We start from the raw sequence: 26448 nt of genomic DNA, 5'->3' as shown, positions 1-26448 counted from the left end.
CTTACTTTGAGATTTCTTTTTTCCCAGTGACCTGGGCTGCACTTTAGCCCCGCTCCCTGCCTGCCAGTCTCCTCAGGGTTAGGGCCTTTCTCTTTCCATTCTTTCAAGTTCCCCCTCCTTGGGAGCTCCAGGAGGCCAGGCCTTCCAGAATCTGATCTCCTTCCAACACTGCAGCCCCCCTGAGGAGGAAGGAAGAAGCCTCCTCCGAATGAATGACCGGTAAGGAGGTTTTTAATTTGTCTGGAGTTCCAAGAAGAAAGCCTCTGAGCAGCGGCCCTCCCTCACCACCTTTGGAAGCCCCCAGGCCTTCCCGGTGGCCGCTGTCACCTTTCCATCCCAGGCCAGGTCCACGGGCAGAATGGGTGGAGGAGTCTGAACACACTCTCTTGTGTGAGGTTTGCCTCTGCGATTCAGAAGAAGGGCTTTGTCAGTTAGATTCTATTTTGTGATTGTTTGCTGGCTACCGATGTGAGAAATTTGGAACCTGGGCAGGGTCTGAAAGTGAGCTCAGCCCATGGCGATCGTGATTTGCAGTCAGCCTTCTGATGGCCAAGCTCTCCTTGAGCTTGGGGGAAATGTCACCGTGCTGTCCCCGACACAGTCCATTTAAAGACAGTCCATTTAAAAGCTTTGCCCACCTGACCTGTGGTTTCACCTCCAGGTGCATTAGCCTTCATTTCCTTTACAGGCTTTATTTTTAGGAGCAGAGGCCACAGCCCTGACCGGCCTATGTTTTGAGTGGAAGGCTGAGGCTCTCTCTCTCCCTATTCTTGGCCAAACCGTTTATATAAGCAGCATCTCAGGATGCCAGGAGACAGCAGAATGAAGCAGCTCACAGCACCCAAGTAACCCCATGTCTTTCCTGTCTGTCCAGCTATTCCTACTCAGCCCACTTCAGGTTGTGGGAGACCACCAGGCTGAGTGACAGAGGTTTAAGGGGCTCCAACTTGTCTTCCTCCTTGCTGTCAGTGTTTTGGCCTCACCTCACAATCAGGCTACTTCTAAGCTCTACTTCTGTTACCTAGTACAAGATCATGTGCCCTGCACAGTGTGGTCAAACAGTACTGAAACAAAGTTTGGAGCAGAGAAAGTTTTATTGAAGGGCCACACAAAGAGAGTAAACAAGCCCCCAAGCCCAAACTCCCCCAAAGATTTCAGCAAAGCATTTTTAAAGGCAAAGTGAGGGAGAGGAGTGGTTGGTTGTTGCAGACTTCTTGGTGTAGGAATGCTTTGTCCTTGCAGCTGTCCATGCAGGTCAAGTCGCCATATTCCTTTGAACCTCCATCAAGCTAAATATTCCCTTTTCTGCAACTATTTATCTCTATATGAACAGAAAAGTGTTATACCCTTAAAGGTCAGAGAGCCTTGAGAATGTATATTTCAGGCTAAAGGCAACAGTCTTAAAGCAAAAGCAATAGAATACAAAGGTTAAAGTAAAAGAGACAGAGCTAATATGGAGTCAGATTTGTTCTTCCCTATTACACTTTCAGCCTCCCTCCCCCACCCCCAACAGACTAGATAGACCATAGGGTGGTTTCAATATTCTTAATATAAATATGACACTGAAGGCATTTATCTGACTCTGCCCTTATGGTTGAAAAAAAAAGTGGCAGCAATATTTGGCAATTCCTCCCCATCAAGAAATGGAATCTATTTCTCCACCCCTTGGTTCTGAACTTACGTTGGCTTACTTTAGTCAATGAGATATTCATAAACATGAGAACAAGCAGAGGTTTGAAAATCACTTGCACATTGGGGTTTTCTCTTGGAACCCAAATACTGTGTGAAAAAGTCCAAGCTATCCTGCTATACACTGAAGACATGTGACCCGCTCACCCCCATCATTCCAGCCACGTGAGCAAAGGCATCCAGGACCAAACAGTCCCTGGCCGACTCAGGTGCCCATTATTGCATGCAAGCCATCCTGGTGAGACCAACCTGATCGGCCTACTCACAGACTCGTGAGCTAATAAAGGATAGTTTTAAGCAACTAAGTAAGTTTCGGGGCCGTTTGTTACACAGCAGTAGACAGCTGATACAATCTTGATCTTTTCTCTCTGATGTACTTTTCTGCATCCCTTAAGCATATCTTGAGGTACCAAAACTTTTGAGATAATGCTTTGCCTATAACATGTTGAGTCACATAGTGACTACTATTGTGAAAAGCCAAAAAGAGGATTCAGGTCCCACAGGTCTCACTCACCCTTCAGAAAAATCAGCTTGGCAAAGGCAAATCCCTCACAGGCTCCTGGGAGAAAACACAAGAGAAAATGGGCCGCAGGAGGAAGTACAATGGATTCAGAATAACTAGGTTCTAGCCTGGGCTCCCCCAGTAACAAACTGGTGATTTTAGGCAAACTACTTGATCTCTCTGGACACATTTTTTCCTGTTTGAACTAGATAATTTCCCATTTCATGCTAAATTCTAAAGTAGTCAAGATAAAAACATTCCATCATCACTCAGGGTCAGAGATTTTGATTGCCTCAGAGAATAAGAATTCTCTGATACTACCAGGAAAGAGTTGTCCCACATTAGCTTGTCCCTAGAGAATAGTAGTTCTCAGGATACTCTTTTGTGAGTTTTAGAATGACCCAGCTGTTTCACCTTGCTCTGGCCCAGGCCGGTTATGGTGGGAGTGCTGCCTTAGTCACCAGTGTGGGGAGAAGAGGAACAGTGGGGGTCTGAGTACCTCCATGTTTATTCACTTATAAATATTTTTGTGTGCCATCACCCTTTCAGCTGCTGGGGATCTAACAGTGAAAAAGAAAGACCCCCATGACATGCTGGGGCCTAGTCAGAAAGACAAAACTGCTCTCCACATGAGTGACTTGCATTGTAAATAATAAACAAATGTGCCAGTGCAATTATAAAATTATTATAAATTATAGTAAGTTCAGTGGAAAACAAACAGGGTGCTATCGGTAGAGAGTAATAGCCTACCTCAGACAGGTTGGTGGGAGAAGGCCTCTCTGAGGCGTCTCGGTTGAAAAAAGGAGTCATCACACCAAGAGATGACAGGGGGTCAGAGGGGTTCAGGTGGCCCGAAGCTTGTGGAGTCTGAGGATGAATGCAAGGTCACTGTGTCACTGAGGCCTCTGAGGAGGGACATGAGATGGCCAAGAGCCAACTTGTGCAGGATTTAGTAAGACTGGATTTTATCTGAAGTCTGATGAGCAGTCATTGAGGGGTTTGGAGTCATGAGAATGATATAGTCAGAGGGACATTTTTTAAAGATCAGTCTGAATGCTGGGTGGGGAGTAGTTTCGAAGGAGTGGAGATTCCAGTGAGGGGGCTCCTGTAATGTGGTCCTGGTGAAAGAAAGTAGCCACGTGGGCAGGGGACGTGAGTGACAATGGGGGAAAGAGGAGCAAACCGACTCAAAGTGTGTGTGTGATGTAGAATGGACAGGATTTGCTCGGGTGCTTCCTCATAAAGTTGCAGATGTCAACCTAAAAGTCTGAACCTTCTGCTCTGGGAATGTAAGCCCTTTGGCCTTAAGCTACCTTACCCTCCCCCGTGAGGCCTCAGATGTGGGAGGTGTGAGGGGGACAAACTGGGAGAGGATGGTGCCTCACTCTCCTCCACTTCCAACTTCATGGTCTGCACACTTATGGGCACTTGGAAATCAGGGGTCCTTCATATCCTGATGACTTCTTGAGCCCCCAGATTGCCTGACATCCTCTTATTCTCTCAGAGCAGGAGGTGGCGACAGTAGCTAGGCAGGACAGGGCTGTAGCATAGGAAATAGATTCCTGTTTGTGGCTATAACCTCTAGCCTTTCATTCATATTGTTTTTCTGGGATCTGTACACTTGGGAATATTCAGGGGAAGACCCGAGGTGGGTCAGAGACTGGCCTCTGTCCTCGTCCTGAGGCCCCCATTGAGCTCCACAAATGCAGAGCAAGTAACTTTCTAGGAGGCAAGATTTAAGGAGCGGGGGAAAGTTCTCAGGTAGGAAAGAAACATGTTGCTGATACTGAAATTCCACCAAAGACCGTCTTCTGAACCCCAGGCAGGGGTCATCGTCAGAATCAGGCTCCTCTGGGAGAAGTGATGTTCTCATGGTCCTGAGTGTGAAAGATCTGAGGTGAGGCCTGAAAGGGGAAGGGGATGTAGAGCAGGTGGTAGAGAGAGGACACAGGGAACTTAGAGGAGGAAAAGGGGCCCAAGGCCAGAGGAAAGAGTGGAAATGGGGGAATCCAAGTGTCAGAAGCCACTCATCAGCTTCACAAGGTTACCTGAGCCAGGAGGGCCGTCCTGACGGCCTGTCCACCTTGTGCAGGGGGACTGGAGCACCAGGCAGATGGGGTCCCTGCCCACGTGGTGCTTATAAACTCAGAAGGGAGACAGAGCCTGTCCTCAAGTGCGGCAAATCCATGGAGAAGGACTGGCCGAGGATTGTTAGAGATCAGCAGAAGAGCAAGTACCTTTTGAGAGAGGAGTCAGGGTTTATATTAGGCCGCAACAGTCCTGGCAGGAGGAGGAAAGGCCCTACCAGGGGCATGAAGCTCATGAAGAGTTCAGGAAATGTAGACTTGCAGGAAATGCAGGAATGTGAGTTAAATGAGGTAGTCATTGGTTCACTTGTCCTAACAGGTGCCAGGCACTCAGGGGAGAGTCGTGAACTAGAGCGACAAATTCTGTGACCCCATGGAATGGCATTCAGTGGCGGGGGAGAGGCAAACTACATGTGCACAAACCCGACTGGTTCAAATCAGGAGAAATGTGGTGAAGACAATAAAATACACCAATATTTTAGAAAGTGACTGGGCCTTCTTTAGATACATGGTCAAGAAGTTCTCTTGAAGGAGGCACCACTTTAGTTGAAATGAAAAAGCCAGCCTTTGGAGACTGAAAGAGCAGTGAAAGCAGAGATAATAGCAAGTGCAAAGGCCCCGAGGCAGGACCAAGTGTGCAGAATGCAGGTGCGTGGGGCATGTCGGGTGAGCAGGGAATGACACGAGGGGTGTACAGGACCTTGAAGGCCCAGAGAGGAAGCCAGGACCACCAGAGGAGTGACATGGCCTTGGCTTCTCTGTTTAGAAGCTCACTCTGGCTGCTACGAGGAGGCTGGGGGATTCAGGAAAGGAAGTTGGAAGTCCGTCAGAAGATGTAGTAGACAGGAGGTGGATAGGTGAAGGGAGAACACGGAGACAGCTGATGGCTGGACAGTGAGGAAGGAGCATCTATTCAGCCTACAGGGCTGGACTTTATTCGGGAGATGCGGGGGCATTGGGACTGCTGGCCTGATGTGGCCTTTCCAAGGACCTGGCATGAAAGCATTCCTATACAGGTGGATGCAGACATGGAAGCAGAGTCCCAGGTCTGTCTTTGTAGCATGTGCCAAGTGCAGCACCTCACTGAGGGCTCTGTCGCAGGAGCCTGGCCCTACTGATGGGCCCTGAGAGCCCCAGGGCCAGTGCATTGACCCACGAGAGCACGGGTAGTGCTTCATTCACGAGGCAGCCTAACACCTGGCACATAGTGGGTGGTGGAAAAGGAAGGCCAGAGAAAGGAGGCTGGGCAAGAGCCAGCCCGGGACATCTCTCTGGCCCCATCTCAACCCTCTTTTCTGGCCTGCACTCAGGAATTGGCAGAAATGTCACAAACCTCCCAAAAAATACCTCTAAAAGTTGTCCTCAGAGATCACATTTTCTATTAAAAACTCGAGGGACTAAAGGACAGAAAGCCCCTAATGAGGACCAGATGGACCCAAAGAGAAACGGTAGAAGCAACTCATATTCAGTAAGTGCTTACTGTGCCCCAGGCCTTTTGTTAAGGGCTTTCTGTATATCATCTCATTTTATCTTCACAACAATCCTCTGACATTGTTACTGTTATCATCCCTCTTGTTACAGACAAGAGGATCAGTCTGTAAGGAGAGTGAGACTTAGAGAGGTGAAATTAAGGGGAGGGCAGCTGGCTGCCCGCCCATCCCCACCCTTGTACCATTTCCGCTGAGGAAATGGTGTGCCCAGAGGAGCCCTGGCCACCACTCTGCCTGGGACCCCCCTGCCTGGAGGAAAGGCACCCTGAGAAAGATGGCTCACTGGTTAATTTGAATGCATAGGAGAAGAAGGGTGGCATCGCCAGTGTGTGGTTGTTAAAGACTGTAGAGCTGTGGAAGCCAAGCAACAGTTGAAAGCTGAGTCTGAGCAAGGGGCAGGGACGCTTGTGATTTGACCAGATGCCAGGCAGTCCACTCCTCCAGTGTGGCCACATCCCAGCCCCAGCTCCAGAGAGACAGGGGTCAGCCGCCCATCAAAAGTTGTGTGTCAGACCATGTGTGCATATGTGTGTGGTGCACACCCACCCCCCCACACAGGTCCTGCCTGAGAAGGAGCTTTTCCTGGATTTTAGGCTCTGGCTGCCCAGGACCGCAAGTGGTAGAAATGGTTAGGTGGTCCTGGTGGCCAGTCTCTAAAATCACTTTAAATGCTTCCTTGCCTTGGGACTTGGTTGCTAACCCCTGGGATGCATGTAGGGAATTTGGTTAGATGGTGTCCAGCACTGTGGCCCCGACAGCTACTCCAGCTCAACGAGGCTGAGGTTAAGCTCAAGGGCCACCAGGTCAGCAAAGGCCAGGTAAATCTTTCTCTGGGTTCTCTTTGCTTTCCCACTGACAAGGCAGAAAGTGAGCTCTTGACAGATCAAGTGTGCCGGGGTGAGAATTCATCCCCTCCCACTGTGATTAAGCCGCTTCTGATCATCCCCACCAGAGGCAAGGAAGATGAAAATGAAGGAAAACTGAAGAGAGGAGGAAAGGCCAGCACGTAACCTGGTTGACATTGATGACCATCTCTGGGAGGACAAAACAAAGATGGGTGGTCCTCCCCAGGAAGCCAGCGGTGAAAAGGAGACCAAGAGCTAGCTGATGTGCTGTGAGTAGGGACAAGAAAATTGTACAGATGATCCACAGAGAAATTATTCTGGGATAATTCTGACTCTTAGCACAAAGGAGCCCACACACAACTCTGTCTCTTGGGTGCCTGTTGCCTCGCTGCCTGGTTGCCAGGTAGAGGAGGGTGGAGAAAATTCCTTTTCCATCCAGTGCTTTGGGGCGTCACTGCAGCCATTAAAAAAAAAAAAAAAGAATCGAGCCTAGTTAAACATATATCTCTATCTTAGTGAATCTCTGTGAAGAAGAAAAGGAGGAGGAACTTGGGCAGAGTTTGAGGCAGCATACTGTTCCCTGAGGATCTTTGGTCTCAGCTGTGGATCCTGAGCACTTGGGGTAGGGAGCGTGATCACCCCAAAGGTCTCTGTTACTTGCAAGACTCAGGACAGACAGATTTTTGCTCGCCTGCTCGCTTCAGTCATGTCCAACTCTTTGCAACGCCGTGGACTGTAGCCTGCCAGGCTCCTCTGTCCATGGGATTCTCCAGGCAAGAATACTGGAGTGGGTTGCCATGCCCTCCTACAGGGGATCTTCCCAACCCAGGGATTGAGCCCAAGTCTCCTGCGCTGGCAGATGGGTTCTCTGCCACTAGCGCCAAGATCTTATCTGGGAAGATTTTATTTGGCTGCTAACCTGATTAGATGGTTGGATGGCATCACCGACTCCATGGACACGAACTTGGGCAAACTCCGGGAGATACTGAGGGATGGGGAGGCCTGGCGTGCTGCAGTCCATGAGGTTGGCAAAGAGTCAGACACAATTTAGTGACTGAACAGAAATCTGATCAGCTTTCACTTCTGGAATTTTTGTTTTTAAATTAGGAGTAAACAACATTCTTTGAAGTCAATGTTAGATTCAGATTTTTTTTCTACCTTTGATGGTGGCAGCAATAACTACTAACCTGACATCTACAACTCAAGTTTCTACCTTAGGTTTTCCATCAAGGGGGGTCTGCAGAAAGGGGCCGAGGGGAGAGAGATGTTTACTTAGCTCCTTCCATCCCAAATTAAATATTCAAATGGGAGTTTGTTCAGAGGCATTGTTGAGGCTTCAGCTTTAATTTAATGGAAAGGCATTGTCCCCCGAAGAAAGGTTTCATTAGGCCAGCCGGCACACCATTTCCCTCATCTGGAGAAAACAATCTGGGTGAAGCCTACCCATCATAATCCCCTCTTCAGCTTTATGGTGACAAAAGACTCTTAATACAGAAAATGTTCCGAGGGAGGAGAAACACTTCCCAAACAAGCGATCTCTCCTTCCAGGCCAGGTAACAAAGGGTTCGGAGGAATTCGGTGGGGCCTCCTGGCCACCTGCCGGCTAAGCCCATGGTCTGTGGATTAACTGCAGCTCTGACTGACTGGAAAGGCAAGTTACATGGCAGAGCAAACAAAATTCAGACTGTCCTTTACACATGGTAATCCCAAATTTAATAAGAGCCTCACTGCTGGGAAACCAGAGCCGAAAAGGTAGCTGAGGTGTGGGGCCCTATTGTTCCCAGCCGGGTATGTCGCCATTGGTTCTGGGCAGCCTCTGGACCCCCATCCCCCTGCCGGGCACTATGGCTTCAACTAAGAAAGTTCCTCCTGGCCCTTGGGGTATGTTGGCTATTTGCCCTCCTTCCAGGCTTCAGGGACCTTGTCTGGAGATGAGTCATAACTTTGTCTGTTCCAAAGTCCCTATAGAAGCTGGGGTGGTCAGAAGGCCATGTGAGCCTCAAGTCCTGAGGGCTGCACTGGAATCCTCCTCCCTGACCATGGGGCTCTCCATTAACAGATCTGAGGCTTCAGACAAGTGCCCACGGAAGCCTGTGATTCAGGCCCTGGTCAGTGTTGACGCGGGCCTCATCAGTTACCAGATCTCTGAGGTGGAGCATGTGTGGGGCTGGACTCTGGTCACCCTATGGGTTATTTCTCAATTAGCTGAAGAAGTGTTTCTCCTGGGGGTAACTTCATAATGATTCACTTGTTCAAGAGAGATTTCTTGAGCACCTGCTATATGCCAGTTTGTGCTCAAGTGCCTAGGACATCAAAGTGAACAGAAAATAGATGGTGCCCAAAGAAGGGTTGTTCTCATTCTATCTTCTGGGCACCTCAAAACTATATAGAAAGAAAGCTGGGGAAACAGGCTCTGGCTTATGTGGACCATGGTAAGAATGAATGCCATGAGATGCTGAACATCTGGGAATAACGCTTTCCTGGGGAGACTCTAAACTTCAGGTGGGTCTCCTGGTTTAGGGGCACCAAGCTGTAGAAAGATGGAGGAATTAAAATGATAAAAAAAGTAAAATTAAGAAAATAAAAAGTTCTTAATCTTCTTGCAGTTCAAGTTGGTGCACCCAGGACATACCCTTGCTTTCTATCTTTCCAAAATTTTGTTGAGATAAGGTTTTAGAATTCCAGGAAGATGTAAATTTGTCACATTAAAGAAGGAAAGAGAGACCACCAACATATAAGAGATGTAAATAAATATGTCAGGTGTATGAGATAAGTTTTCAGAGAAGCCAGCTGAGGGAAACCACACAGAATAAGAGGCAACAGAGGAGACAGGAGACAGGTTACCCAGAAAATCTCAGAAAGGTTCAGGGAAGCCCACTGAAGCAAGGTGGATGCACACAACTGCACAGTAATTCCACACCATCTGTCGTTCTTTTGAATTTGACATTGAAAGATATCCAAGGAGGCATATGTGAAGAGTAAGAACTACCAGTATAAAGGAAATATATGAAAATAAGCAGAAAACTCTCACTCCTGGAGAAACAGGATTCAGGAAACAGAAGATGACTTTAAAATTTTTTTAGAATTCTCAGGTTTGGGAAGATAATACATTCTAAAACTGGAATTTTGAGAAGAATGAGCTCTTGAAAATTAAGTCAAGTGATGAAATAAAGTGTTCAGACTAGAAAAGTGGTTGAAATCTCACCAAGCATTGAACAGAAAGATAGAAAAAGAAAATGAGAGAGAAAAGTAAAAGAGAAGAATAATCCAACACCTAATTAATAGTTATCTAGAAAGAAAAAAGCAAAAATTAAAAAGGAGAAAATTAGCAAAGTATAGTAGAAAGTTTCCCTGGGCTTAAGAAAGACTATTCCATTGAGACAGCCACTGAGTGTCCAGCACAGTGACTGCACAAAATGGACAACTAGATGCATCCTTGCCAAATTTCAAATGCCAAGTATAAAGAGTAGATTGTAAAAGGCTCAGAGAACAAGATCAGATTCCTACAAGTGAACAGGAATAAGAATGGTGTCAGACTTCTCCTCAGCAACACTAGAGCCAGAATATAATGGAGCTGTGTCTTCAAAATTCTGAGGGAAAATTATTTTCAGTTTAGGATCCTATATGTAAACCCTCAGTCAAGTGGAGGATAACATAAGCATTTTTAGAAAAAAAACAATTATAGATAAAAGTTTGTCTCCAACACACCCCTTCTCAGGAAGTTACTTGAGGCTAGATTTCAGTAACACTAGGACCTAAGGTAGAAGAAAGAAGAAAAGCTGGGATGTAACCTACAAGAGCAGTAAGAAGTTGTTTCCAGATGTCAGGGGCACAGCAGCCCAGACAGCAACAGCCCACACTGGAGCAGCATCCCCGAGGACCCCAAGAAAGAAGGATAAAGGCAGTTCTCAAGAGATTAAAGAATATAACTGATAGATTTAAAACAAGAATATGATAATGGTAAATAATGCAAGAAAAAAGAAAGGCAACTGGAAACCCCAAAGGAAAATTATTTAAAAAAAATAAATCAAGATCTGAATTATGAAACAAACTAAAAGTGACATGAAATTAAGAAATGATGAAGTGTAAGGAATGAGACCCCATTTGACTTGGTGTTGGACATGTTCTCCTTGACACTGAGTTGAAAGGCAAGAAGTGTAATCCCAGCGTTATTACTGTATTTATATAAAACTACATAAGAATAACAATAAAGTAAATACAATCCATTTCCCGTTTGAAGGGTCAACCTTTAGACAAAGCCTGGAAGACTAGGTTGTGTCCTAGCAGGACAGACCACAATTTCAACAACCTTATTAATGTGAAAGTATGAGTATTGTGGCAGAAGATAGGACTTGGAAAAAGAAAGAAAAATAGAGGATAGGATAGAAAATCAGTAACAATGTTGTTGTTCCGTCTCTCAGTTGTGTCTGACTCTTCACTACCCCATGGTCTGGAGCACGCCAGGCTTCCCTGCCCTTCACCATCCTCTGGAGCTTGCTCAAACTCATGTCCATTGAGTTGGTGATGCCATCCAACCATCTCAGTAACAATATCTTAATTTAAAAGTAGGCAGTCAAGGGGCTTCCCTGGTGGCTCAGTGGTGAAGAATCCACCTACAATGCAGGCGATAGAGGAGACATGGTTTTGATCCCTGGGTCAGAAAGACCCCCTGGAGGAGGAAATGGCAACTTACTCCAGTGTTCTTGCCAGGAGAATCCCATTGACAGAGGAGCCTGGTGGGCTGTGGTCCATGGAGTTGCAAAGATTTGGACACAACTAAAGCAACTAAGCCCAGCACAGCGCAGGCAGTCAAAAGGCACTGCTGAAAGCTGATGGATCAATAAATACAGGGTTAAGCATTTTGTTGAAGTTACAAAGGCAAACGGTAGAAAAATGGAATAGAATATAAATATTGAACATTGAAATTCTTTCACACTCGGAATTCCACAGACAGCATCTAATGAGTTGGTAAAGGAAGACAGAGAGATACAAATACATTAGAGGTACAATGTAGATTACTCTACACATTATATGGGGGAATCCACCTAATGTCAGAAAAATTACAATATTATGCAATATTTGGAGCTATTTATTCATTATCTGAAATTCAAATTTAATGGGGCATCCTGTGCTTTTCCCCCCCTCTCAATTTGGCAAGCCTCGATCCATTGGGAAAACTAAAATGGCTCAGAGGTTGCCTCTGAGAAGTGGACTGATGGTGAAAGAAGCTACAGCATTTTTATCATGAACACGTGTGACATTTGATTTGTAACCACATCTATGCATTATTTTGATAAGAATAAAAAATACTTCAAATGTGTTCAGTGCATTCAGTAATCTATTACTTGAATGCATAGGAAGAAGCATGTAATTTTATTAATAGCAAATCAGTGCTGTTCTATCCCCACAGAGTAAATTCAAGCAAGTATTTAAAGAATATTGGCTTGAGATGTTCATATTATAAATATTGTAGATATTGATATTTTAAACATGTCAGACACCTACAGGTCTTGGGTACTTGGACCAAGTATGGGGGGTGCTATGGGTCCCTGAGCTTTAGGAACTTGGAACTTCGTTGAAGACACAAGATATACATTGTGTGCAGAACAGCTCACTCTCCAATAGAGGTTGGCTTCCATTTTTAGAAGCCAAATGATTAAAAAAATAAGCGGTAGGTTCTAAATGCTACAGGAGCTCAGCTGAGAGAATAGACTAAGGCCTGACATGATAGTGATGAAGATGGTCCTTAAGGGAGGAGTGGGGATTTGGGAAAGGAAGAGAGGAATTTCGGTGCTCGCTTCTAAAATCTTGGTTTTGAACTCTACCTCAAATGAGCAGGGGCTTCCCTGTGGCTCAGCTGGTAAAGAATCCGCCTGCAATGCGGGAGACCTGGGTTTGATCCCTGGGCTAAGAAAATCTCCTGGAGAAGGGAAAGGCTGCCCACTCCAATATTCTGGCCTGGAGAATTCCATGGACTGTATAGTCCGTGGGGCTGCAGAGTTGGACATGACTGAGCGACTTCACTCACACAAGCAGATGTCTGTCCCCCAGCACTTCTAAATGTACCCTAAGGAGCATTTCTTTTTTGTGGGTCCCCAAACCTTAGATGGGCTTTCAAAGAGATGAAGCAGTTGTCAAAAGATAATTGGGAAACACTGCTCTGGCTGTCTAGCAAACCTTGGCCAGAAATCTTCAGGCTTTGGCAGACTGGGAGGACAAGGTTAAATCCTCAGGAGAGGTTCCTCTTCTGATAACTAAATGCAAGGTGTTGACCTTGTTTAGATCCTGATTTGCGAAACCATCTGTAAAAGTCCACTTGTAAGACAAATGAGACAATTAAACCTTGGCTCAGTATTTGATGATATTAAAAACTATTAATACTATTGATTTTTTATGTGATAATGGAATTATGATTATGTTTTTTAAAGATCCTTTATCTTTTGGAAATATACTCTGAAATATTTAGAGGTGAAACAATATGATATGTGGGATTTACCTCAGTATAATCCAGTTATGGGATGGGGGTTGGAGAGTGGGGAAGGCTGAAACAATATTGGCTATAAATTGATAATGGTTGATTCTGAATGACAGGCTCATGGGAGTTCACTGCACTTTAGTATATGCTTGAAATTTTCAGTAATGAAATTCCTCACATAACATTCCTTGCTCAATAGACAAGGTAATACTACCTTAGACTTATTTAACATGTCCAGTATATCTTTACATCGAATAACTCTTTGATCCCTACAATAACCCTGTCGGGCAGTTAGAAACTTTTGCTGATGAGAAAATAGAAAAGGACAAACGTCCACAGAAGCCTTGGACTTGGAGAGAAGATCTTTCCCCTCTGAGTTTAGGCAGCACAGAAGCCACCTTCCTCGTGTCATGCAATGAAAGTACCCCCTTGGCTCATTTTCTCAATGTACAGCGGCTGAGCATCTGCTATTTGTCACACTTTCATGGGGCTGCCGGAAAGAGAGAACAGACATATTCCCCACTTCACGTTCCTCAGATACTTTCCCAAAATCAGATGTAATATTTCTCCCTCAATCTCGAGGTCCTTTAGCTGGAAACTCTGTAAACTAAGGAGGTAGAAACCACAAGTGGGGAATACACCAACGCCCTGACAATACCCAAGAGCTTTCTAGCCCATCCATGAAGACTGGATCACAAGACAGGGTTCCTGGTGACGCAGATCCCCGCAACTCCTGTTCTTCCCTCTGGGGAAAGAGCCAGCCCAGCAGGGAACCCCGGCCTGGGGCCAGAGCATCTCCCCATAACCTTTGCTGCAGGCCCCCAAAGAAGCCTGAGCACCCCCTAAGCCTGCCCCTGTCTACAGCCAGAAGAGCCAGGATCTGAGACCAGGCAACCTGACAGGCAGCTGCCTCCCATTGCAATGGTGCTGGCTCCCCCGTCAGCCACTCTTCCTTCCCTCAGATGCTGGCCTCTCCCCTTCCTCAGCCAGGCTTCCTCCCACAACGCCACAAGCACAAGCTTCTCCAGGTGTCTCTTCCTCAGACAGCTTCCTGTCAGCCAGGCATTTTTTATGGCCTCAGCATTCTGTCTCAAGCGATCCCCATCCTTTCTTCTCCCCATGGGGCTGAAACAACCACTGCCGAGGTCTCTAGGGACGAGACTCTGCAGAGGACCCATCCACAATGGGCTGAATGCTGAGGCGGCCACTTTCCAGGTTCTGTCCTCTGCAGTTTGCTTCCCCCGCTCTAGCCCTATTGGTTGTACCCTTTCCCCTTCCTCCCTCAGGCTGCCCAAGGATTTCAATGGCCTGGCTCCTCAGGACTCACTCCAGAAGACCCTCCCCAAATGGAGGCCTCTGCCCCTCTTCTCATCCATGCTGGTCTCTTCCTTCAACTTAGCCTGGGCCAACACATTGCATAGGGACAGCCATACCCAAGTCAGTCCCCTTCCCCCAGCTGTTCTTGTTTCTCTTCCTGGATCCTGCATTTTATTAATTTTACTTTTTAGCTGTGCCACGTGGCACATGGGTTCTTAGTTCTCCCACAAGGTTTGAACCCGTGCTCCCTGCATTAGAAGCACAAAGTCTTAACCAGTGGACCACCAGGGAAGTCCCCTGGATCCTGCATTTCAAATTTGAGGAGGGTTTATTGAGCATTTATTATATGCTAGGAACTGTGCTAAATACGTGCGTGCTTTATTACATTTAATCTGCCAAACAATCAGGCGAGGACTATTAGAGAGGTTACCAAGTTTCCTGGGGTGGTAGAACCAATGTTTAAACCTGGCAGTCTGTCTCTCCAGAGAGAGCTGAAGACTGGGTTAAGTGAATAGCAATTATGTTCTGAATAGAACCACCTCTGGACATAAAGTGATCCAAGTTCTACTTCCAGCTTTGCCTGGAAACAAATGTGCAATGATGGGCAAATCATTTAACCTCTCTGAGCTTGTATTATATGTGACATTAGCCATCATTAATGTAATTTTTAGAACAAATGGTCTCTTCCTTCAAAAGTCTATGATTTAGAATGTAGGATGCATTAGAACTTTTAGCATCATTGTTAATATAGCCAAGATTTTTATGTTTAGACATTAGGAAGTTAGGGCTTTGTATTTTTATTTATTTAAAGAATAATTTATTGGAGTATAATTGCTTTACAATGCTGTGTTAGTTTCTGCTGTACAAAAAAGGGGGCTTTTTAATATGACAAAAAAATCCCCCCAGGTGTATGTAATTCACTCTTTTCAAAACACATGGATGTAGAGTCTCAATAGGACCTCAGAATTCTGGGAAGTCAGTCATAAAAATACATTTGAACAGCTCTTCACAATGATCAATGCATTTTCGCTCATTTCGGCCCTGCCCCACGCTGTGAAGCAGGCGGGATAGGTAGGTAATGTACCCAATCAGAGGTGAGGAACCTTCACTCTGCCTTAACAGGTGACTGGCTCAAGGTCATATGTTAATAGGTAGTGGAAACAGCAGTGAAACGGAAAGATCCTAATTCCCAGTCTAGAAATCTTTCCAGAAAGAAATCTGTGTTCTGCAGAGTACTTTGTGCTTCTACATATGTTGGGTCCTCTACAGACCGGAACCTGAACTTGGTGTAGAAGTCTCCAGATGGCAGAAAGATCTCTCCTGTAAGTAAGGACATAACCTGTCTTTATGGAGACCAAGATACCCATCTCCACATGATTGTGGGTTTTTAGGATCACTGCTACAATACAGAGGTTGAAAAAGAAGAGGGCTCTGGAATGAGAGAAACCCTGGTTCTCATCCTCACCTTGGGAAAATCACTTAAAAAATTTTAAACCCCTCTCAAAAATGGGGATGAGGATAACCACCTTGTAGGGAAGCAGTCAGAATTTCCCATAACAGGCAGAGACATCAGGAGGCACTCGATAAATGTAGCAGTGTTAGGAAAAGAAAAAGAAAAGGCTCTTTTCTCCAAAAGGCCAGCATGGCAGACAGACCCAGCTTCTGGTTTCACTTGTTTCTCCAGGATGCTGGCTCCAAGAAAGGCAGCAAGCAAAGCAGACAGGTGACTTTAAGTCATGAAACATATATTCTCACCTTGGGCACCTGCTGTTTTTAATGACTAAAATTTTTCCCCCTGATACAGCCATCATTTAGCAAATACCAGGGCTAGTTATTAATTTAAAAACATGTTCAGCCTGTGCTTACAGAAACTGCCATTTCCCCCCTCGGGAATGAGTTTTTAGTTATGTTTTTAAAATTAGCTGGCGCTTGAATTTCATTTTCCATCCAAGCTTGCCTGTTATCTGTAAGGTCACAGAAACACGTAGGTGGTGGACAGTCCAATCCTAGATATTAGGCTCTTGGAATTAAAAGCCGAAATAAGTAAATAAAGAGAGAATGCCCAGGGATTTTTTTTTTCCCCCAGAGCAGAAAGCCGGTCGCCAGCGAGCGGCAAGAGCCAGTTTTCCTCCTTAAGTGGCTCTTCCCTTACATTTGGAGGTGAAGCCTGAGGAAGAGGAGGAAAAAAGGCCTGTGACCTATATCGTCAAGGTCTGCTTCTCCTCCGCTCAGCAACAGGAAGGAATCAGAATGCATTCTGGAGGAAGAAGAAAAACCCAAGTGCTGATTGTCCCTTTAAGCCATTCCAATCACAGGCTCGCAGTTAAAATAATGCTCACCTACTGCGCTTCCAACTGGGCCATCTACCTTTTTCGCTGGCGGGGTCATGCCCAGTCAAGCCTGATGAGGCTGCCGCCGGCCCCGAGAACTCGCTGCAGGCCGGCTACACCTGTTTATCACCAAGTCACTTCATTTCCCCTCCCCTCCTCCCCGCTTGAAAAGAAGCATTAATTAAACCGGTAAACAAGCCGGCTCCCATTCTAAATCAGGGCTGCAGGCAACGGAGAGATAACTTGGGCTCCGGAGAAGAGGGATTTTCTGTTAATTTATGGAATCCACCGTCACTCTCTCCGAGCAGCCTGTTCCCCGCTTAACGGGGAAATTGAAGCAGACAGCCTTTGTCTAAACACTTCTTTTGCCCAGAATATCTTAATTTTTCTATTTGAATGTTTAATAAGGTTTGGGGGTGCCGCTGCTGCTTTTTAAATTTTTAATGGTGCAGGCATTTGGGTGTTATCATTTGGCTCGCGGTTGCAGGGTGTCCGTTTTCCTAGGGTGTGGAGGGAAGGACCAGGTTTTTTTTTTTTTCTTCTTTCTTTCAAGCTAGGCTCCGACGGCCTGCGAAAGAAGGAGGCTGGGGTCTGGGGGAAGTTTAGGAGGGTCCCGGAAGTCAGGGCAGTCCAGCAACACTATGCCTACCTACCCTTTCTTCTTGTATATTCCTCAATGCCCTGGGTTCCTGCAGACGACCCGGGAACGCGGCCCGGGCCCGGGTGAGCGCTGTCTTTCTCTCCCACCGCCTGGAGCACCCACCTCCGGCAGGGCACCCAGCCCGCGCTCGCGCGCCTTGGTCCCGCCTGGGAGGGGTGGGGGGATCCCTCTCCGTCAAAGGGCTGGACCGAGGCTCATTTCCGGCCGCGGCTGCGAGAACCCGGGCTGCCTAAATTAATTATTTCTCCAAGAAGGAGGGTGTGCGTGTGTCTTATTTCCCACTGATAATCTGGAATTCCTCAGTTTAAGTGAGAATCACAGTGAAATTGTAGTTTTCATTATAGACAGTCCAAGGAAAAAAAAAAAAAAAAACCCTCCGTAAATCTTTGTCATTTCCGATGTAAACCTTCGTGAAAACACATAGGAATGTCTTATCCATATTTCAAGTCAGCCTGTTTCTCCGGGTGGCATATCTAGTAATCATGTTGACAAATTAATGGTAGAGAATTAGTTGTACATTAAAGATTTAAATTATATTATGCAGCACATTGTCATAAAATGATATAAAACAATAGGAAAATAAATGGAAATGAATTCAAGTTACTGACGTGTAGAACACCAGACTGACGTCTGTAGGACGCGCGCAGCCGCTGGGGTGCAGCGCCGAGCGCCGACGTGGCGGCCCAAGCGCGGGGCTGCGGGCAGCCAGCGCTGCGCGAGGGTCGGCGAGCCAGGGGTTAAGTGGCGCCGATCGCGGCCCTCCCTCGGCTCCCCTCCCCGGCGTGCCGATTTTCAGGCCCGCCGAGCCGCCCAGGAAAAGTTTTCAATTCGACAAGGCCGCAGCGTTTCAGGGGCTGAGCTCCTTAGAAAGCGGCAGGGCCCCCGAGGGCCGACTGACTGGGAGGGGGCGGCCTGCCCCGTTCTGGACACTCTAATTACGAGGATTCGGTTTCCCGGGTCTGAAGGAATGCACTACCTGCAGCCAAGGAGGCACGGCCTCTCAGGAAGGCCCCTAGAGGAAGCTGAATGCCCCAGTGAATTCCAGCCTCATCCCTAGGTTTATACCCACAACCCCAGCCCATGCTGAGAGACTAATCGCTTGGCCATTGTCGGGAGTGTTGTCCAATCAGCCCCTGAATAGCGAAACTTCACAATGCCGAGTATGAATTAGAGGGGAACAAATGTGGATGCAGACTTTTTTTGCAACAATACCTAACTGAGCCTTTCAGACAGGACAACGGATGCACAAAAGCTCGACGGAAATTGGAGTAACTTTTGGAGGCCCTTGTTGCTCCCGTCAATAAGCGTTAGCTCCATAATGGCGGCATGGGCCTCCTCCATCAACCCCCCTTTTCTGTTAGATGGATCAATTGGGGGGGGGGGGCGGGGAATGGTCATAAAAATTGGGCATTTTTGTTGTCCTTGTCTTGGAAACGGTGGCTGTCTGTTGAACGCGGCCAAATGGATTTGTCTCCTTTTTATGTGAATTGTTGGATTTGGTCATTATTTGGCCCACCGTGATAAAGTACTAACAACGCGCCCTCCCTTCTCTGCCCACCCCCAAAAGACCAGAATAGCTTCTTGAGCTATACAAATGTCAGGTCTCTGTTTTAAAATTTAGCTTTGTTTACCCAACAGAATGGAATTCATTACTGTGTAAAAGTGGTTCCATTTTCTGATCTTTTTATTCAAAATGTTGAGAGTATCAAAAAGCTCATTTGAAGGTCACAGGTTTATGTATCTATTCTGGTAAGTGTTTTAGAAATTCATATGGAGGACAAAAAAGGTGGAAAATGTGAAAACATACTGTTCATTGTTTATCCTAACCTTGCCATGGTTATTAGATAAATGAGTGTAGGGGGGAAAAAATGGCATTAAAAGCCATTGTGAACTGGGATTTTTTTTTTTCCCCTGAAGACTGTTAATTTTAGCCCTTGATCTGTAAAGGTCAATTTCTAATTCTTTTAACTGTGCAGTTTATATAACTTCTGCATTTCAAGTCTATAAAAAGCTTTTGCAGACTTTTCATAATGTAAGTAGCAATTTATTTCATTACGGTTTGAATTTTTTATGCAATTCCTATGGACGTTTTGATGAAATTGTCAGGCTTAAAAGCTGGAGTGCTTTTCATTTGGGGGTGTGTGGATTTTTTTTTTTTTTTTTGCTCCGATCTGTTCTTGCTGGATAATTTAAAATTAGTGAGATTAATCAGTTCAGTGATGTAAAAAGACCACACTTAGGTTGGAACAAGGTCTGAGGCAAAATCATTTTATTTTATTTTTTATTAGTAAATGATTTAAAAGGTCTTTTCAGCTAGTTATCCAAAGCCGATATTTAACTGTTACTTATTCCACTAGTTTCTATCTTTTGTGAAAAGAACCTTCCAGCCTAAATCTCCTCGCTCTGTCCCATGCTAATTGCAGCTTACATTATATAAATGGCTTTGTAAAGAAAACTATAACTCGGAGCCTTGAAAGTTGCGTGTTTCTATTTGCTCAAACTTGATGCACTTGTTTGGAGAGGGTCATTGCAGGGAAAGCTGTGTAGCCTGTAAGAATGTCCTGGATAACAAGCTTAAACAGAACCTTTTGTTGTGCTTAGTATTCTCAGGACTCCAAAATGAGGCCTCCTTTTTCTAACTGCGGGCTGAAGTGGTTCATTACTGCTGTTTCCTCCGCCAGGCCAGGACTCAGCCATTCCCACTACTGAAGGTCTGTAACTTCCTTAAAAAGGAAGAAGGAAAACATGGCCCAGAAAGGTCTTGTTAGCACTTCCTATGTGAAATTAGCAGCTTTCTAAAAGGTACAACTCCAATTACCTCACATTGTGGAGGCGAGCACAAACTCAACAATACGCACAGCCTAGCAAGTGACATTCTGTCTTTCTAGAGTTACTTCCCTAATTAGGAATGAAGAAGCTCTATTCTGCTGAGTGCATCTATTTACAGTGGCCACAATGCTTTAACTTGAGCATCCTTCTCAAAGACCAGTGTTAAAAAACACAAGTGCTCTTTTCGCAGAGCTGGCTATGGTGAGGCGACACATTCCTAACGGTTACGCCCTCGGAAGAAAAAAAAAGTGTAGCCGCTTTGGCCGGATTGTTAACACTTCAGGATTCATTTTCCACAATAACACCCCTGCCCAGAGAGCTCTGGGAATTACAGTGGACAATGGCGAGGCATTCTTAGGAGGGTCTAATGATGGAATAAAAAGAAAAATATTTATTGCTTTTGACAGTTCCACAAGGGGCAAAAATCCTTGTCGTGGCTAAAGTTTCCCTAGCTGTTGGAGGAAGGCGGCTCACGGGGACTCCCAACAGTCCCCCTTCCTTTGTTAGGAGGCTGAGGACCAGGGCCAAGCTGGGAAATTAAAGATTAAGTTCATTAAGGTAAGATAATTGTGCGGAGGCATTGTTGTTGATACAGGTGGAGCTATGGGGGCTGGGGTAGCAAGCCCACTTACATGGAGGGACGACCCATTAAACAGGCTTAAGGGCTAGGCAATGCAACTATGTTTATTATTGGCCTGGTGGCCAACCTGTGCTTTCACTGTTTCATTAGTCAACAGCACCCCCACAAAGGAGGGCCAGGACTCCCTGCTGGGAACCAGGTGAAAAAGAAGGCAAAAAGCAGTTTTTGGAAAGGGAATCCAGTCCTGTGGGCCCTCCTCTCCCTCTGACACCCGACCCCACGTCTAGGTTCCCCTCGGTCCCCATCCTGGCGGGACAGGACGGGCCCTCCCTAAATAGGTAGAAGGGACAGCACCATCCCACCTGAGATGTGCCTTTGGGTCTTTCTGCACACGGAGAGAAGATGTTTGTGCAGAAGAGCACATTGGATGCCCCTCTGAAAGCAGGCCTTGCACCCTTTCCCCTCAGTACAATCTTGTGATTGAGTTTTCAACCTGGGAGTTCAAAGTGCTTTCTTTCCCCAAAGCTAGTATCTCCTCAGAAACCGGCTATTTTGGAAATTTGGGCTGCCTATCTTTCAATTCATTATTCTGAAAAACAAAACAAACATTCCCCCCCCCCCCCACCATCCTACACACGCACACACATACTTTCTGCATTGTTATTGCAAACTGTGTTTGTCTTTGTTAAAAAGAACTCCTCCCTGCCCGCCCCCTAACTTGGAGACCTGTAAACACCCGAGAACTTTAAAAAGGAAAAAAAAAAAAAAAAAAATGAGCCTGTCTGGAATTCTTGTGAGCATGGGATCCGTCCTGGCTGTTTGTTTGAAGGAAGAAGGTGCAAATGGAGGTGCTCAGATCATGGTCATATGGCTGAGCGTGTGTCTGGTGTGGCGGTCAAGAAAATCATTCTCATACAAATCTCCCCTTTCCCCCAAGTGTCTTTGGCAGAAGGAAAAAGGTCTTCTTTACTTTTGGTGAGATCAGTAGTTCTGTTTCTGGTGAGCAGCTGAGAAATGCAGTTGAGTTGGAGATGTCTTTCATAACACACATCCTGAGAAAGAAGCCCTTGTTTATTTGCATGATAAGGTCACTTATGACACAAAAACTCACCAGCTTTCTTTTTTTTTCCCCCTCCTGGCCCTCCCTCTAGCACCCCTCTGAGGAAAACAAACAGTGTCATAATGATTTTGGTAAATAGAATTCTTTTAAAACCACCTGATCGTGGGGTGGCATTCTGAGAGGACCCTAGGATTTAGTGTTGGTGTGTAAAAAAAGGACTTAATTTTAGAAAGGTTTGCATACATATATATATATATATATAGAGAGAGAGAGAGAGAGAGAGAGAGAGAATATCACATGGTGAGATTTTTCAGAAATTAAAAATACAGGTTTTGATTGCTTTAGGTTCTATCATGTTGCTATGCTTCTTCTTGTTATTTTCTTTTAAAGGAAAGGTGACATTAGATTGTTGATTTCCTTGCGCCTACTAGGCATCTGTAGTGTAGAGTGAAATGGAGAGTCTTTTAGTTATTTTCATAGATTATGTCAGCGAAGTTTTTGAATAAAACATTTTCAGTGTAGTGTGCTTATCAATTTGGGCAGAACTAGAAATAATTCACAAGCCAGCCAGCCAGCAACATTGACCAGCTTCTTGGTGTTTTTCTCCCCTTGTGCTTTATGTCAGAATTTCTTTTTATTTATTTCCATGAGTGTCCTTTGTGCTTGAGAATGTTGAATAGACTTCTTTCAAAAGTTATCAGAGACTGGTCTGAAAAATCAGAGGAGAAATTAGGGACATCTGAGTTATTTTCTAAAATGGGTTAATGAAGAGAGGAGGGTTTGCATTTTCTTTTAAAGACCTAATGAGCAAGCAAAACAGCTGAGGGAGGAAGGCTCGGATGCTGGTACATTGTGATCTTTCAGAAAGCAGAAAGGAAATTCTGATACAGACCAGATTCCAAACTGTGGCTTACTCGAAGTACGTTAACTTTCTGAGAACAAGTGAGTAATCACTGGCCTTTCACAAATAAAAATATAGCCTGAAAACCTTGTACAATGTCCTCAGCACTTAAACATCTATCTCCATAAACAGCTCTTTAACAGAAGAGAAAAACTGTGTTGTCAATAATCAGAGAATAAAATATTGCTTCCTAAACCAGTGGAAACTGCATTGATAGTTTCAATCCTGCTGACTTGAGATTGTTAAAACCATTTCAATAAGAGGCTTTTTCTTGACTGCCTGAAAAAAAGAAAAAAGCCTGTCATCACATTGTCATATAAGGAGGGAAGCCTGATTTTGGAAATTATTTGTAAGTTTGAGGTTCTTAGGACAATCACCTTGAATTGGGAACCATGATTAACGATGGTGAAACGACAGGAATGTTAGGGATGCTGCTGCATTTCTCAGGTGTACTTGGAAGATTTCTCGGATGGAAAAGAAACTCAGAGTTTCTGCACTTGGGCAAACTAAGCTCCATCCTTTCCCTTCCAGCGTGCTGGGAGCCAGAGGAGCAGCAAACCAGGCAGCGAGGGAGGATTCTGAGAAATCCTGTAAATACGTCTCACCAAGCCAAGAGGGCTTTAAATATCTCAGGTTCTTTGCATCACAATTTCCGGAAATTCTATTGGAACTTTAACATTTCATCTATTTCATAATGATTTTTTTTTTCAAAAAATCTTCCTTCTCCAAAAACTGTTTATGGGCTCTTTGGTACCTTAATATGAAATATGAGACTATACCATGTTGAATTTTAATGAAAGCTATTAGGTTGCTATTCCCTAGTCTCTGCAGTTTTTTTTTAATTAAGGTAAATTTACATAATATAAGATAAACCACTCTCCAGTGTATAATTCTCTGGCATTTAGTCTGTTCACAATTGAAACTACAGTCTATTGTGTCTGTAGTTTCACTTTTAGGCATAATTTCTCCCAGTTACGGAATCCCCAGCAAGTCTTTGTAGAATAATTATTAATTACTAATATTCATTCAACAAACGAAATAGTCACTTAGCAAATTGTTCCAAGAGTGGGACCAGGCTAAGCTCTGTTATGGGTTATAAAGATGAAAAGGGACCTTCATGCCCTCAATAATTTTTTTTTTTATCTCAGAGAGGTAAAACCTGTGCTACAGCCATCAACAACTTGCGGGGAATACTTACTAGTTTCATTAAAAAACTTTGTTCAGCCCCATGGAGTTTTATCATCCTAAAACATCACTGTGTTGCTGAGTATTTCTCAGCAATATTAACCAAGATAATTAGACTACAAAGGGTTGAAAATATTTACTGTACTGTTTTTCTCAGAGTGATTTCATTTTCTCTGACATGTTCCAAAGTTTCCAAAACTTGTAATACTTTGTTCAGCAATGTTCCCTTTGATGGGTGTTTACATTGAGTAGTTCTATTATTTCAGTGTGAAATTCTCTTGTGTAGCCTTTCAGCAAATTTCAGCTTGTGTGGTGGTAAAAGGTGGGAGGAGGCTCCATGGGGACAGAAGTTGTTTAACTTTGCCAGGAAAGCTATGTATGTTTTTCAAAGAACTTGAACGCAAATACTGACTCTGAGGCAGATGGCTCATCACTCAAGATGGGCAATGATAAAGGTGATGAAACCAAGAATACATGTACCTTAAACTAGATTTTAAAGATGAAAACTGTTTAAGGAAAAAAAATAACATGATCCATTTGTTAAAATATTTATCTTTTTCTGGAAAAAAAAAAAAAAGTCTTTTTCGAATAAGATCTATATTTTGATACTGAAAATGATACTGACGGTGGTGATGGTGATGATGGTGTTTTGGAGGTGAGAGAGTTGGTGCAGAGGAAATGTGACAAGGAACTTGTCTCAGTAAGGTTAGGTTATACAGCTTTGTGTAATTGGTGAGTGGAGGGTCTTCTTTGACCTAGAATATGAAAAGATACAACAAATGGACAAACGTTTGTTGGGTTCACTTCAGCAAAGTCTGTGCATAGTGTCATTTGGGGAAGTAATCATAAGAGTTTCTGATTCTTGATTGTTGTGGGGTCCAGACCTAGATCTGGTCCTTTCTGGCGGTGTGTCTTTGAGCAAGTTCCTTAACTGCTCTGGGCCTGGATTTCCTCCCCTGGAGGGACAATAAACAGCTACCTTGCAGAGTGCCCTGTGAGGATCAGCAGAAGCATGATGCTAAATCATGTTATCCATGTTCAATAAATCGGTAACTGCTAAGACAAATAAACTTGTCAGTGCTGTTTGCCATGCCATCCAGTCAGAGAACGTAGTCTGATGTTCTACCAAGGAAAACAAAGTACTATTTGGTGCGAGTTTTGCAAATCATAAAGCATCGTGTTAATTTATGATAGTGTGTGTGATATCAGGGAAGATCATTTTTAAAGCCATATAAGAAGGGAGGGAGGCTTCAGGATGAATTATTTTGGCTTGTTTTTTGGCCACACCACTTGGCATGTGGGATCTTAGTTCCCAGACCAGAGATCGAACATGAGCCCCCTGCAGTGGAAGCATGGACGGTTAACTGCTGGACTGCCAGGGAAGTCCTAGGATTGGTTATTTTCAGTGAGAAAGTCTAGAATCTGTAGCTTTGACTGTTGAATACCATCCTTTGCTGCCACTGAAAGCATACAAATATCACCTGAAAAATCATTTCAATTTGCCTTTGGACTGGAACCATCAATTTATACCTGAGACGTGTCAAAATGTTGGGTATTTCTATAATGATAAAAATGATTAGAATTGCCATGTTTAATTAAAATGTTAATCCACTGTCATCTTACTTGATCTCTATTTATAGAGAATTTTCTATTTTCTGTTAAGATGTGTTATTATTAAATGAAAATCCTGCTGTTTAGCCAGTGACTGATGCAAACTTAAGAAAGAGGTGACAATCTGCTAGGGGTGAGGAGAGGTGACTCTATCAGAAGACTGTCTCTTGGAGTTGAAAAAGGAGTGATGTAGGCGAGCCAGAAAGACCACCTGTCTATAAAATCCTCCCCAGCCAGCTCCCTGATGTTCACAATATTTTAACAACAGACCTGGCTGAAATGCAAATACTTTGGGGGAAAGGAATGTAAAAGTTTGAGTTAACAAAAAGGTATAAAATGCCTGATAGACAGTCTTTTCTTGAAAATGAGGGTGGAGGGGCTTGAGGGGTACAACCTGGGGAGAAGGAAAGGTATCTTGACTGAATTTATAATTTTGCTAAAATTGACCCTAACTCAGAGGAGAACCTGATTTCCTGGGGATGGAGAGAAGGGGAAAGATGGAGTGGGGTTGAGCCTGGAATCTTGACGTTAGGAACTGATATTGTCTCTGCTTTATTGTCCAGACATTGATTAGATATAAGGCCAGTTTCTGGTGAGGTGTAAGAGCAGATCCCAGGGTCTGCATTCTGGGTCCTTAGGAAGGACTTGGAATATTCCAACTACAAGGGTCTCTTCTTAGATTGGATTCAATCCATCCTACCTGGGTTATTTCCCCAGGCAACCTTCCCATCTTATTCTTCCAGGGCTTAAGGGATGTCACCTTCATATCATCCCCTTCTTTCCCTCTCTAGTCACTTTGGCCCCAAGCGCCTCCTCCCCAGCTCTGTTGATGTAGATTCTAGCTTCTCTTCCCCAGCCATTGATCAGCTTCTAGCTCCTCCTCCCA

Source organism: Dama dama, chromosome 11 (genome assembly GCF_033118175.1).
Source record: "Dama dama isolate Ldn47 chromosome 11, ASM3311817v1, whole genome shotgun sequence".
NCBI classification, from domain to species: domain Eukaryota; kingdom Metazoa; phylum Chordata; class Mammalia; order Artiodactyla; family Cervidae; genus Dama; species Dama dama.
Note: the sequence above shows the minus strand (reverse complement) of the source record.